The sequence below is a fragment of the Carassius auratus genome, unplaced genomic scaffold (genome assembly GCF_003368295.1).
Source record: "Carassius auratus strain Wakin unplaced genomic scaffold, ASM336829v1 scaf_tig00217128, whole genome shotgun sequence".
Taxonomy (NCBI): Eukaryota; Metazoa; Chordata; class Actinopteri; order Cypriniformes; family Cyprinidae; genus Carassius; species Carassius auratus.
The window spans coordinates 40,997-54,930 of record NW_020528908.1 but is presented as its reverse complement, the minus strand read 5'-3'; the positions used below and the strand labels follow the sequence as shown (position 1 = coordinate 54,930).

The window sequence follows — 13,934 nt, the reverse complement described above, 5'->3', positions numbered from 1 at the left end:
GAAACCTGGAGAATAAAACACGAGGAACCAGAAACCTGGAGAATAAAACACGAGGAACCAGAAACCTGGAGAATAAAACACGAGGAACCAGAAACCTGGAGAATAAAACACGAGGAACCAGAAACCTGGAGAATAAAACACGAGGAACCAGAAACCTGGAGAATAAAACACGAGGAACCAGAAACCTGGAGAATAAAACACGAGGAACCAGAAACATGTAGAATAAAACAAGAGGAACTAGAAACATGGATAATAAAACACGAGGAACCAGAAACCTGCAGAATAACTCACGAGGAACCAGAAACCTGGAAAATAAAACACGAGGAACCAGAAACCTGGAGAATAAAACACGAGGAACCAGAAACCTGCAGAATAACTCACGAGGAACCAGAAACCTGCAGAATAACTCACGAGGAACCAGAAACCTGCAGAATAACTCACGAGGAACAAGGAGGTTGGTGTTTATTCTTCATTCATATTTGAGGTACATTCACAGATCCTTTATGCAAAAATAAGACCTTAACTATCATTAAAATGTCTTAAATCCATGTTTCAAAGTTCTAATATGAGTGAATTGACACTGAGAAGATTTAATTGTTACTTTAATTAGAATTTATTTTCCTTTTTTGAATCATAGAACTGTCTTGAACTCAGAGCGTGTGAGACTGAATTAGTTTTTTACGCTAGTAGGAGCCACATTTTAAGTAAAGTCGCTATAGGACCATCTATTTTAAATCATGTTCATGTATCAGTAGAGCATTATTTGCTTGTTTGTTACATTTCAGTGTAAATCGGTAACAATTTTGCCATAGGCTTTGCAAATGGCAATGCAAACTGACCTTGTAAGATATATGTGACCATGGAGCACAAAAGCAGTCATAAGTAGCACAGGTATGTTTGCCGCAATAGGCAAAAATACATTGTATGGGTCAAAGTTATCAATTTGTCTTTTATGCTTAAAAACCATTAGGATATTAAGTAGTGTTCCATGGAGATATTTTGTAAATTTTCTACCTTAAATATATAAAAACTAAATTTTTGATAAGTAATATGCAGTGCTAAGAACTTAATCTTGACAGCTTTAAAGGGGATTTTCTCAATATCGAATTAAATTTTTTTTTGCACCCTCAGATTCCAGATATGTTCCACATAGCTGTGTCTCGGCCAAACGTAATCCTGTCTTAACAAACTATACATCAATGGAAAGCTTTTTTTATTCAGCTTTCGGATTTTGCACACAACCTAATGCCGATATCTTAGAGCAGGGTGGCCGATGGTTAATATAAGCATATTTTCTATTTCAATTAAAAAAAAAAAATTTAATTTAAATTAATGTTTGAGAAACTTTAAATAATTTGAAAATGAATTATATTAAAAATAAATGTGTAAAATAAACTGGCTTATACTTAAATTAGGGATGCTCGATCTGCCTTTTTTTGCCTTTGAAACCGATTCTGATACCTAGGGTTCAGAATTGGCTGATATAGATACCGATCCGATACCAGTGAATTTTTTTTCCTTGTTTAAATAAATGTACAATTTATATATCTCTGTGTGTGGAACTGATAATCATTCTTTCACAATCTACTAGATACAGACTACTTCATTATAAAGAAAAAAATTAATAATATATATGAAAAAATATGGCCCTATGCATATTTATAATATATGGCCAAAAAAAAGTCATAAACTAGGTTAGTGGATAGTTCGACAGCAAAAGTTATTCTAGAATAATCAGTGCACAGAAGTTTTAGAAATTCAAACATTAAGTGAAAAAAAATATATTTTGTGGTGAAAAAATATAAGGTGTTGCACTAAATATGGTAAAATGTTGCACATTGCTATTTGTATTTTTATAAAATCTATTAATTAAAAACATTCATTAATGTGTTTATACATAAGTATAAACTATAAAAATTTAAATACATTTATTTTAAATGTATAGAATATTTTTTAACAAGGCAACAACATGAAAGGACAAAACAAATCCAGTGCTGCATGAAGCATTCACAATGTGCACATCCAGTGCGCAGAATGATATGGTTGAAGCGTGTTGCTTCAAGCGCATCATTTGCTTCATTGCACACATTGTAAGCTATTTGTGTTAAAAAGTGCAAAGCACAAAGAGAAGAGACATTGATGTATTATATATGTGTAACAGTTATTGAGGCTTTTTTTAAACTATTTACAATTTCAGGTGAGAATGTTGTTGTTTTAAACTCAAATCTTTTTTATAATCACAGCAACTATTTAAAAATGTGTTTCCCCATTTTCGGAGATGGTCAGCTCCCTGCGATCAGCTGAGTACATTTCTGAGGCTATTATTATGTTTAAATGAAAACGAAAGGAGGCATTGGTATTTGAAATCCTATTTCATTTTTATTATTAATATTCAATGATGAAATTTGCAGTAGCCAAGGCGAGCTTATTGATGTTGTCAAGTTCGCTGCTGTTTGCAGAATTACCGGTTTTGCATTGTCGCGGACATCAAACTCCCGAGTTGAACTCACAAAGTCTGAACTACTGAGGATGAAAGTCCGAAATGTGCGTACTTTGTATTAAGAAATGTATGCAGACCTACGTAACCAGACTATTTGCCTAATCTTGCCGTTATTTTAGACCGCAGTGGAAATGCAGAAACAACATGTCTGGGCGGGGGCAGGTTCCTGGAACAATTGTTCGTAGTAATTTCGGTGGAAATGCAGCTTATGACTCAGTATTACGACGAATTTGGGACGTACTGCATTTTGTTTATACATGTTTTGATGTGTACTGCTTACACAAATTTAGCAAATACTAGGGATGCATGATCATGATTTTTCTTGGCCAATTCCGATACCAATTTCAGTGTTTTTTTTTTTTTTAAGCAACAAACAAGAAAGAAGGAAAGTGTGCCTAAACCAGATGTTTATTTGGTATTTAATTGGCCAAACTGGCTTTTAGCTATTGAAAACAATAACCATAACCATCTGAAATTAACAGGAGTAACTGCACAGTAAGTAGCCTACATTCAATACAAACTACGTAGAACTGGCCTTAAATTAAAACATTAACTGTAACCATGTGAAATTAAAGTCAATAACTGCATAGTTCTACAATCCAAACAACACAATCAACACACATTCAATAAGAGGTTTCTTAACCAGCATTCAGTATTTTAGTTTGTGCATTTGGTTTTAAATTAAAAAAAAAAAGGTATTTACCAGTGAGACTAAATAAAAGTATGCTATATAAATGCATTATTTCAAAATGTTAAAATCAAATAATGTTGATCCGAATAAAACAAAAAAGCAAAGTGTTTCAAATTGGTGTGTTTCACCGGGCCACGAAGAAGAGCTGAGTATCATCAGCATAACAGCGAAAGCTAACACCATGTTTCCTGATGAGATCTCCCAAGGGTAACATATAAAGCGTGAAGAGTAGCGGCCCTAGTACTGAGCTTTGAGGTACTCCATACTGCACTTGTGATCGATATGATACATTTTCATTCACTGCTATAGTATGATCAGTGATCATATTATTTACAAAAAGTGTTTACGTAGAAAGGGATCTGATATTCAATAAGCCAAGCTTTATCATTTGTTTATCCATATTGCATCTGTTTTTTATTTGTTAAACCTCAATTAAATTGTTAATCTTAACTTGGTTTGGACGTTTTTTGTATTTTCTAGTTCAGGGAACAGACACAGTCTCTGTTAGGGCTGTGCGATTAATCGAAATCGAAATAAAATCGCGATTTGACTTGGCGCGATTTCTAAATCGCCTTATAGCACGATTTTCTGCCACCCTGACCTCCTGCAGTATGTTATCTGAACCAATCAGGATGCAGCGCACCTGAGTCGAGCGCGAGAGCAGAGCACTGAGAGCAGACTGGACATGTGCCTAACTCCAGGTTCACACACTCTGTCTGGGATGCACAGCCTTTTTTCGAGCCCATGTTAACGGATCAGAACGTTCATACTGCACACAGTAAAAAGACGAGAACAGAAAAGGTTATAAATAAAAATGTGCAAAAAGATTTAATATCTTGCCCATGAGTACAGAGAGAGTTGTGAGTGCACAGGACACAGGTTGAGCGAGAGGAGACACATTGTAAGGCAACATATATCTGATCCTTATACAGTCTATGATCTGAGCACGCGCATCTGGTTTTGTTAACAGAGCAAATGAAATCTCCGTGCAATGTCAGTGATGCGCGGGTTGATCCAAAATGAGCGGGTGCCCGCGGTTATGAGTCATTCAAAAATATTTGTAATGATATTTGGGTCGCGGTCGCATTTTTGAAATACATAGGCCTACACTTTATTGGCTGAATAACTGGCATGAAGATGACGCACGAGCTCAGTCTGCACATAGAGATGGAGGCGGCAAAGAGGACTGCATGGGGAGCAACAGCGCTGTTTTTGATAAAATATGTTTGACGACTTCATTAAGTTTTGTTTTATAGAAAACTCTTTTTAAAAGATTTTCGTTTTGTATAAATTATATCTTAATTTTGATCAATGTTTTATCAATCAGTTGCCCGTATTTAATAAATAAGAAGCCAATATATAGCCTAGCAGACAATGTAATGAGGCGCCGGCAAGATCACTTGCATTGCATGTGAATTAAACTCAGCGTGTGCCTCACAGTTTTGAGAAATATAGGCTATATATTACAGACAGCTTGAAATGTCTACTTTTAAACGAATATATTCAAATGAAAATAAATGCCCTTACGAAAATTAACCATGGTTTTACTACAAATAAAAGCAAAAAACCATGGTTACTATAGTTAATCCATGGTAACCACAAATTAACATATTTTCGAACCAGCAGTTCTTTCTGGCTTGAGCGAGACCCCATGGAATGAGCGAGCGGATCGGGATATTCAGAAATGAGCTCTCAGCTCACGAGCTCTGATCGGAACAAACCCGAGCATCAATGTCTGCTGACCTTGCAGAAACATACAAATAGACATAGCCAGACTATACTTTTTTTTTTATATACAAATTAAGAGCTTACTAACGATTTTTTATAATTCTTGACAAAATAATATATTAAGTTGTTTTTTTTTTGTTTTTTTTTTTTTGTTTTGCCTAGTTAGTTTTGCCTACGCTCCTATGGACCAATGACGATACGATGAGCATTTACTGCTTTTTAAAAATGCGGGTCAGGTACAATATTTAATTGTTATTTTTTTGCGGTCCGAGTTGCGGGCGGGTTAGTTGAAAACATCGGTCGGTGCAGGTTATTAATACATTGACCCACGCATCACTGGTGCGAGTGGATAGATTCGCGCATTATTTTAATGTGCTTTTTGCGTTACAATAATGCACTCTTACTGCTGCTTCTGAACCGCTTACACATAACTTACTGTATACGCACTGCAGATGCGTACAGTGACCCTTGGGCAATAAATATATTGGGCAAAACATACAACACCTGATGCACCGCTACAGTAAGCTAGAGATAAAGCTCTCGTTGGTTTTCTTTTGGAAATATGTTTAAAATTTATACTGAATGCATTTATGACTGTAAAGCATGTCTGTGTTTGTCAAAATCGTGATTAAAATCGAAATCGCAAAATTGATCAAAAATCGTGATAGGTTTTTTTTGTCCATATCGCACAGACCTAGTCTCTATAGTGTGATATCTAGGTGAAAGAGTCTCTATGGGCTGAGAATTAGCTGACCTCTGTGACGTGAGGCAGCTAGCAGACGGCCATTTTATCCAGTCTGTCTGCTTCCTGAACTGGGCCCCAGTTAGTCAAGTATTAACACTAAGACTATTTGCCATATTTCTAGAGAGAAGAGTGGCGCCACCCCAGGAGGGATGAAAACCATCTCTTTTCAACAGGTCAGGTCTGCAACAAAAGCTCATCCAATTGTCTATGAAACCTATGTTATTCTGTGGGCACCACTTAGACATCCAGCCATTGAGTGATGACAATCTGCTATGCATCTTGTCACCACGGTAAGCAGGGAGGGGACCAGAGCATATTACAGTGTCTGACATCGTGCTTGGTGTCTCTATATTCACGTTCTGTACAATAGAATCGCCAATAACTAGAGCACTTTCATCAGGTTTCTCAGTGGGTGCATCACTGAGTGGGGAGAACCTGTTTAATGTTTTGATCGGAACAGAAGAGCGGTGTTTTGACCCACGACTATGCTGCCTCACTGTCACCCAGTTGCCCTGCTGCAGGGGCTCTGTTGCCGGAACCGGACAATGTACAGGAATACCTGAGATAGACGCATCCAAGGCCATATTTAGAGCTCTAACATTCTTACTGTCTTCAATTAAAGTTTGGATGTGTGTCTCTAATTCTGAAATCATTCTGTCAGCCTAACTATTTCCCTGCATTTATCACATGTGAATCCCTCATCTGCGACAGAGATAGATAAACTGTACATGTGGCAAGAGGTGCAAATAACAATAGCAGGAGAAGCCATTACTCACCGTGCTTGATGAAATATTCTTACTGCGGTTGTTTGATGAACTTGTGAAAAACTGGAGCGAGAGAGAGGAGAGGAGAAAAGAAAACGGCGATAGGCTCGAATGAAAATGCTAATGACAAGTTAACGAGTGCTAACGTTTTGCAGGTGTACTGCACTCACGGATATAAAATAAAAGTGAACGATCAAAATTAATCTGATAAGATTGATTGATAATATCAGAAATATGGTGTGATTTAAGTTATATTTTATTACTTTAAAAAACAGAGAGTGATAGTAAGATAAAGATTCTAGAGTAAATAAATAAATAAATAAAAACAGCTACACAGAGCTACGATTAACAACATAAGGCCAACAGGAAGTAGAGAAAACACTGTCCAACCCTTAGACCTTTATAATGATATATAATTTGTAAAGATGACCCCCCCCCCCCCGTTCATTTAATCTATTCGTAAACACTGACATATGCAAAGAAAAACTTATCAGCCGATGGCGATATTTGAATAATGCAAAATATCAGCCGATATATCGGCCATGGCAACATATCGGTCAAACACTACACGTAACTCACCTATTTTTAGATGCATTTTGTCCAAATAAATGTGTAATTCAGTGCTATAATTTGATGTGACCAGCTGAAGTTGTACAGGCACTGTGGGTAGACCCGACAAATCGATAATGAGAATTGTTGCCGATAATTTTCATCATAAAAAAAAAAAACGATTTTATTGATTAGTTGTTGCAGCCCTAGTTAAATTACAGTAATGTATCAAAGAACAATGCCTGTTTGTTGGAGCTGTCAATTTGTAGTGTTTCTTTACAAAATGACATTGCCATCTACTGGCCTGGCAGCATAATTCAGTGTTTTTAGACATTTTCATAAAATTTCATGGATCTTTGTTAAAAAGGGACAGTTTTGAATTTTTTTTTTTGTCTCTAAATACATTTTATTCTGTTAGTTTTCAAACGTACCAACTGATTTTTTTTTTTTTTTAATGATTTAATTTTAGGCCTAATGAAGATTCAAGAAGAAAGACAAGATCTGAATAAGGTGGAGGAGAAATATCAGGATCAGAAAGACCATGCCGTCAATGAAGAAAAATCTGTGAGTTGCAGCATTAAAACAACAGAAGTCAAGAAGCCTTTCATCTGCTCTCAGTGTGGAAACACTTTCACTTGTAAAAGAAATCTTAAGGATCACATGTTACTTCATGCTGGAATAAAACCTTTCAGCTGCTCTCTGTGTGAAAAGAGTTTTACACAGAAAGCAAGCTTAAAGAATCACATGCTAATTCATACTGGGACGAAGCCTTTCAGCTGCTCTCAGTGTGGAAAGAGCTTCATATGTAACAGAAATCTTAGGTATCACATGTTAATTCATGCTGAAATAAAGCCTTTCAGCTGCTCTCAGTGTGAAAAGAGTTTTACACAGAAAGCAAGCTTAAAGAATCACATGTTAATTCATGCTGGGATAAAGCCTTTCAGCTGCTCTCAGTGTGGAAAGAGTTTTACACAGAAATCAAGCCTTAAGGATCACATGTTAATTCATGCTGGGATAAAGCCTTTCAGCTGCTCTGAGTGTGGAAAGAGTTTTACACTGAAAGTTAATCTTGATAAGCACATGTTAATTCATGCTGGGATAAAGATGTTCATCTGCTCTGAGTGTGGAAAGAGTTTTACACATAACGTATGTCTTAAGAGGCACATGTTAATTCATACTGGGATAAAGCCTTTCTCCTGCTCTCAGTGTGGAAATAGTTTTACATATGACTCAAGCCTTAAGAGACACATGTTAACTCATACTGCGAAAAAGTCTTTCCCCTGCTCTCGATGTGGAAAGACTTTTACACAAGAAGGACAACTTAAGACTCATTTGGTAAGTCACTCTTGATAAAGTCTTTCACCTGCTCTCAGTGTGGAAAGTCTTAAAGGGGTCATCGGATGTCCATTTTCCAAGTTTATATGATTATTTAGGGACTTAATAAAAAGAGCTCTGATCACCCCGTCACTCACTAGAGTTTGGAGACAAGCCACACTAATGAGACCATAAACCTTTGCCACATTTAGTTGCAGAACTTGATAACTAGGACATTATTAGGAAAAGCAATTTGCAAAGTTTAATTAAAATAAATTACAAGTAGTCAAACAGACAGTGAACAGTTTTAACTGCAATGATAATATGTTGCGATTAAACTTTGTGATTGCGAATAAACATTGTGATTAAGCAAAAATGTTTAGTTTTATATGTTGTTCCAGGGTTAGCATCATCTGAAGTCTTCTGGAGATTGGCATCATCTCTTCTCATCAGGGATGGGTACAGAGAACCAGTATTTTTTGAACTGGTATGTAATTGGGTTGATATTGGAATATGGATAAGCTTCAGGACGAACAATACTGTTATCGATACTTGCGTTGTTTTATCTCTGTATACTTCAATGTTAATGGTGAATTCGAAGCTGCTGGCTCTCATTTCCCTTCACTAAATGATGTGGCCAATGTTTGCTCAACATGCAAGTGATATCCATGATGCATGTGCTGTTTGTGTTTGCTTGCAATCAGAAAAAAAAACAGCAAAATGTTTAGTTTTCCACATTCTTCAAAATAACTTTTTATGTCCAACAGAAAAAAGAAACTCATTCAGGTTTAAAACAACTTGAGAGTGAGTAAATTATTAAACAATTTTCATTTTTGGGCAACAGTATCTATAACGTGTGAACTATACCCATCCCTACTTCTCAGGTGTTTGGTCATCTTAAATATTCGTAAAGATAGGATCCAGACTGAAGCTTGTCTAATTCCTATTTGCCTCTGCATGCAAGTCTCGTGACAGAGATGGAAGCAAACAGCGACAAAATTAGTGTAGATGCTCTTCCAACCAAGCGAAGATGGTGTGTTCCACCCAAGCAAAAGAATAAAAATGTGCATTTGATCAGATATAGCTAGCTAAAAATATCTCTTTAATCTAGATTTAAATCGAGAGAGTGTGTCTGAACCCTTAACGTTATTGGATCTATTATAACATCCATTAGCTGTACTCCTCAATCGGTTAGGTGACATTTTATCTGTTCCTGCTCTGGCCTCGAAACAATGGCAATGTGTCAGTCAACAGTCGTGGGATAAGCCTGGGTCTGTATGACATCACACAGCCAAGAATTTATAAATGGCTTGATCTGAGAAACTGATTATCATTTACGGTGATTAAAAAAAAACACATTGGGTGGATTGTTATCATTATAGGGTGGTTGTGTACACACACTGCCAAGACACATTTCAGTTCAAACAATATGTAAGAGCATCCGATGACACCTTTAAATTTATTATTCATCGTATCAACAATGTGGTGTATCAGAGCAAATCAGAAAATTTAAGATTCAAACAGAACCGTGTTGAAACACAAGCCCCTTTCACACTGCATGTTGGACCCTGACAATTGTCGGAACATTGCCGGATCACCTTCTGTTTGAAAGCAAACATGTTCCGGGATTGATTGATAAGTTAAAGTTAACAAGCCTAGCGTTATTGACTTGTGCATTACACGTCACATCCTGATGTCCTGCATCATTACGGGACCTCTACGAGTTGTGTGAACACATGCACACATTCCGGGAAATCACAATGTAATGTGTCCCGGAACAACTGCCGGGACACATTACCTGTGTATTTTCCGAAAACGCAGTGTGAAAGAGATTACAAAGAGCTGAATTCCACAAAGAGGCTCAGGACAACAGATGATGATAAATCAGATCCCAGCACAAGTCCGAAGTAAGCCTAACCAACTCTTTCACAGCTTTGAACAGCTTGCAGCATTAAAAAAAGACAACTTATTGATAATTCAACTCAGGAAGGAGATTGTCAAATTCGAGGCAAGTAACAAAGATTAATGGTCAAAGAGACACACAGCATGAACATCACATGTAAATCCATGATAGAAATCAAGAGCTAAAGACTTCCTCAGACTGACTTCTTCCACCTAGAAGACAAGAACCAGGCCGTGATTCTTTCTAGAGCCTTTAGACCTTTTGTTCCTCACAGAACACACTCTCACATTCACAGAACGACTCAGAGACTGTCTTTACATGACTAAATGCATCAGACCAAAATGATGCTAAAAGGACTAATGAACAAATATCATTGTGATGCATAACTCCATATGATGAATGTAATCCAACACATTTGATTATCATGTACTAGTCAATGATTGTGTATGTCATTTTTAATAACTATTGAACAGTTCATAGGTTTCTATTAATGTTTGGTATGTTTATGTTTGAGAATTCAAAGTATCATGTTCTTGTTATAGGAATCATATGTAAATTATACTCTGCAGGAGTGGGGAAATTCAGACTGTGTGACATAACATGTTGATTTGTGTATTGGGAGGTGAAACATTTCAACCCCCCGAAATAAGACAATGTCTGTTTGGTCAAGACACTTTTAGACATATGTTCAACATATAAGTTTTAAAATCACAACCCCAACAAATGTAGCCTGGTTGAATTTTTTTGGCAAGTTTTTTTTTTTCGTTCTCTTTCAGCGTGCTTTGGCCTGCACGCGAGCTGTTACTCAACCACCATGAGAAGACAAGCCATCTAGTATCATCAGCTTATGTTTTTTTCTTCTACATCAGTTTTTCCACAAGGCCATGTTACACGTTGTCTGCGACAGCTTTAAATCTTCAACCAGCGTACAGGACTCCAGACCATCCTTCAGTCAACGCCCAATACATCACTTCCAATGACTACTGAACTTACAGCCAATAAAAAACTTTGGGAAACCCCTTTCTGCAGCCATGCCATACAAAGGGACTTCTCTTAAAAACAAAGGCAACACAAGTACAATCTCTAGCTGAACTGGTGCATTTAATATAAAGTTTAATAGCCTCACTGAGAAACTCAATGTGAGGGTTTATTGATTTAAGGCTATTCAGGTCTAAGCATATATTGCTATAACCATTGGATTTCACATTTTCACTCTCTCAAACTCGTTCTTTCCCCACTTTGTTTCTGCAACTTGTTTATGTGTTGTTTATGTGTGTTCATGTGTTGTGGTAGCTTCTGCCATGTCTATGAAGAATCACTCTCGAAGGTTTTGATGCCAAAACCATTTCTCATGAGACAATAAAACTGAGAAAGCTCTTCAGAAAATTATCTCGAGTCTGTGTACTCTATTTTATACAGTGTTTCCCGAAGGTGTGCCCATGTTCAATACATTTCATACATATGGTTCTTATCAACTCTTTTACCTTCTTTGGTTGTGTCTCCAGCCTGCTTTTAGGATGTAGAATTTAATTTAAGTGCAACGAGGAGGCCTAATCATATATTTTGTCTAATGTCAAAACAGGACATGAAACTTTACCATTTACTGAATTTTTGTAATGTCTGCACCTAGGAGGTCTCATCATATATTTTGTCCAAATAGAGTGTGCAGCTCCACCAAATCTGAACCTCTGCACTGTCTGCACATTCAGGCAGATCCGCGATTATAACAGTAGAATAACTTCATACATAAATGGTTAGATTCACATTCATTATACTAGATTAGTTCATATTTTGAACTAATCATTCCACAGTGTTATATTAGTTTACGTGTAATTTAGATTTCTCCAATAAAGTCTTATGTATATTAAAAAGAGAAGTATCTTTTGTTTTGTGACAATTTAATGTCTTAAAAAGCTGATATTGTTACCATGCTAATGTATTTTGTTGGATTCGTTCGATGAATCCCTGGCCGAATGATCAGCCGTAAAACAGTGATTCTGACCAAATTCCCAATAAATATTTTAAATCATTCCTTTTGAGCTAAATTGACCTGTTACTCTTACAACAACTTGTTTTTTCAATATTGATTTCCTCCTGATTCTGTTTGCATCAAAATTAATGTATTAATTTTACTTGTGAAAGCTGTTTGTTTTCTGAGCTTTTCATGTCTTCATTTTTTAATGCCTTTAAATGCCTAATAAATTAGTAGGCAAGCAGTTCACTGTATTTCTAACTCTAAAAACACTGGGTTAAAAACAACCCAAATTGGGTTATTTTTAACTCAACTACTGGATAAAAATAGGTCAGAACCCATGTGGGGTTAAAATGTTTAAATGTTTAGTTTTAATCCATATGCACAAGACATTAAAATTCTACAGTGCTGTACCTTAAGAACAACTGTTTGTTACAAAGCAGTACTGTTTTTAGTATGCATTATGAACACAAACATAAAACTATGAAATACAATCTTTTGCCAACACAAAAATGTCATTAATAATCATCAGTATGTGCAAATAAAGTAATACTCTTCCTCAAGTAATAAAACAGTTGTCTATACAAAAAACAAAACAACATAAAATCTCCTGTGCAAATAAACTTAAAACTAAAATGCTTCCTCATGCAGTCGAACAACTGTTTGTACAAATAACCTCTTATCGTCTACTTGTAAGAATGTAGTGTCAAGTGTAAAAAATCACTGTTGAGGATTCACTTCCCTGCAACTCAAATATTTTGAATAAACTCTCAGCTATAGAAACACTGTTTTAGGTGTGTACATCAAAATCATAAAACGATTTGAAGCACACATCTACTGCCCCAATGAGAGTGCTTTCCAAAGCTTCTCCTGCGATAATGACAGATGCCTGCGAGTCAATATGTCCATTTTCAAGTGACAGGACATAAGGGTAAGGTCTTGATGTTTCAGCTGGCTGGAGGTCCTCCACCATATTTGCTTCAACCTAAAGAACAGATAATGCAAATGATTAAAAGTGAAAGAATGGGAGTGTTGGGGTTACAGGTGGTGGGTTGGGGAGTCAATCCACAATGTTTATTCAATCAAGCAGTCTTTACACTGTAAAACCTGATGAGTTAGTTCAACTTAAACCATTTGAGGAAACCGATTGCCTTAAATCATTTAAGTTTATTAACTCAAACAATTTAAGCATAAACAAATATTTGATTTGTGTCCAAGTAACTCAGTAACTGATTGTTAAAATAACTTAGGTGAATAAAGTTAATAGTACTAATTCCATTAAGTTAATATAACTTAAATTTATTAAGTTTTTTTGACTCAAGTGTTGCATCTCTCCAAACTTATTAAAAATGTGTTAATCTAGTTTATCTGTTTTAAGTAAGACTAACTTAAATCCCTCTTCTTTACATAAATGTTACCACTTAAGTTTCATTTAAGTTGGTGTGTAATGAATCTAAAATATATGAAAGTTTAATTTTTATCATTACATTATCGAAAATAATGAACTTTTTCACAATATGCTAATGTTTTGAGAAGGACCTGTAAATAGCCACTGGCTTTCTTATTTTAATCTTTCTTATGCTATGATTCTTGTTTATCTATTTTTTAACTATAAATTTGGACATTTTTCTTTTGCTTTGGCAATTCTGCATGTGAAACATTTAAGCCAATAAAGTAGATTTAAGTTCAGTTGACTACATACAGTATATTTTCAGTGTCTGCATCCCATTTTATGCAAGGTGCCTCCAAAAAAAACAACCTGATGACA

The 13,934-nt window shown here is 35.9% G+C and overlaps 1 long non-coding RNA gene across 1 annotated transcript; it reads left to right on the top strand.

Moving 5' to 3' along the window:
• The first annotated feature begins 416 nt into the window (after positions 1-416).
• On the top strand, positions 417-11,594 carry LOC113100043 (uncharacterized). The gene is made up of 3 exons (XR_003289563.1): positions 417-454; positions 7,447-7,541; positions 10,971-11,594. It is a non-coding gene; the product is annotated as an uncharacterized LOC113100043 (long non-coding RNA).
• The last annotated feature ends 2,340 nt before the right edge of the window (positions 11,595-13,934 follow it).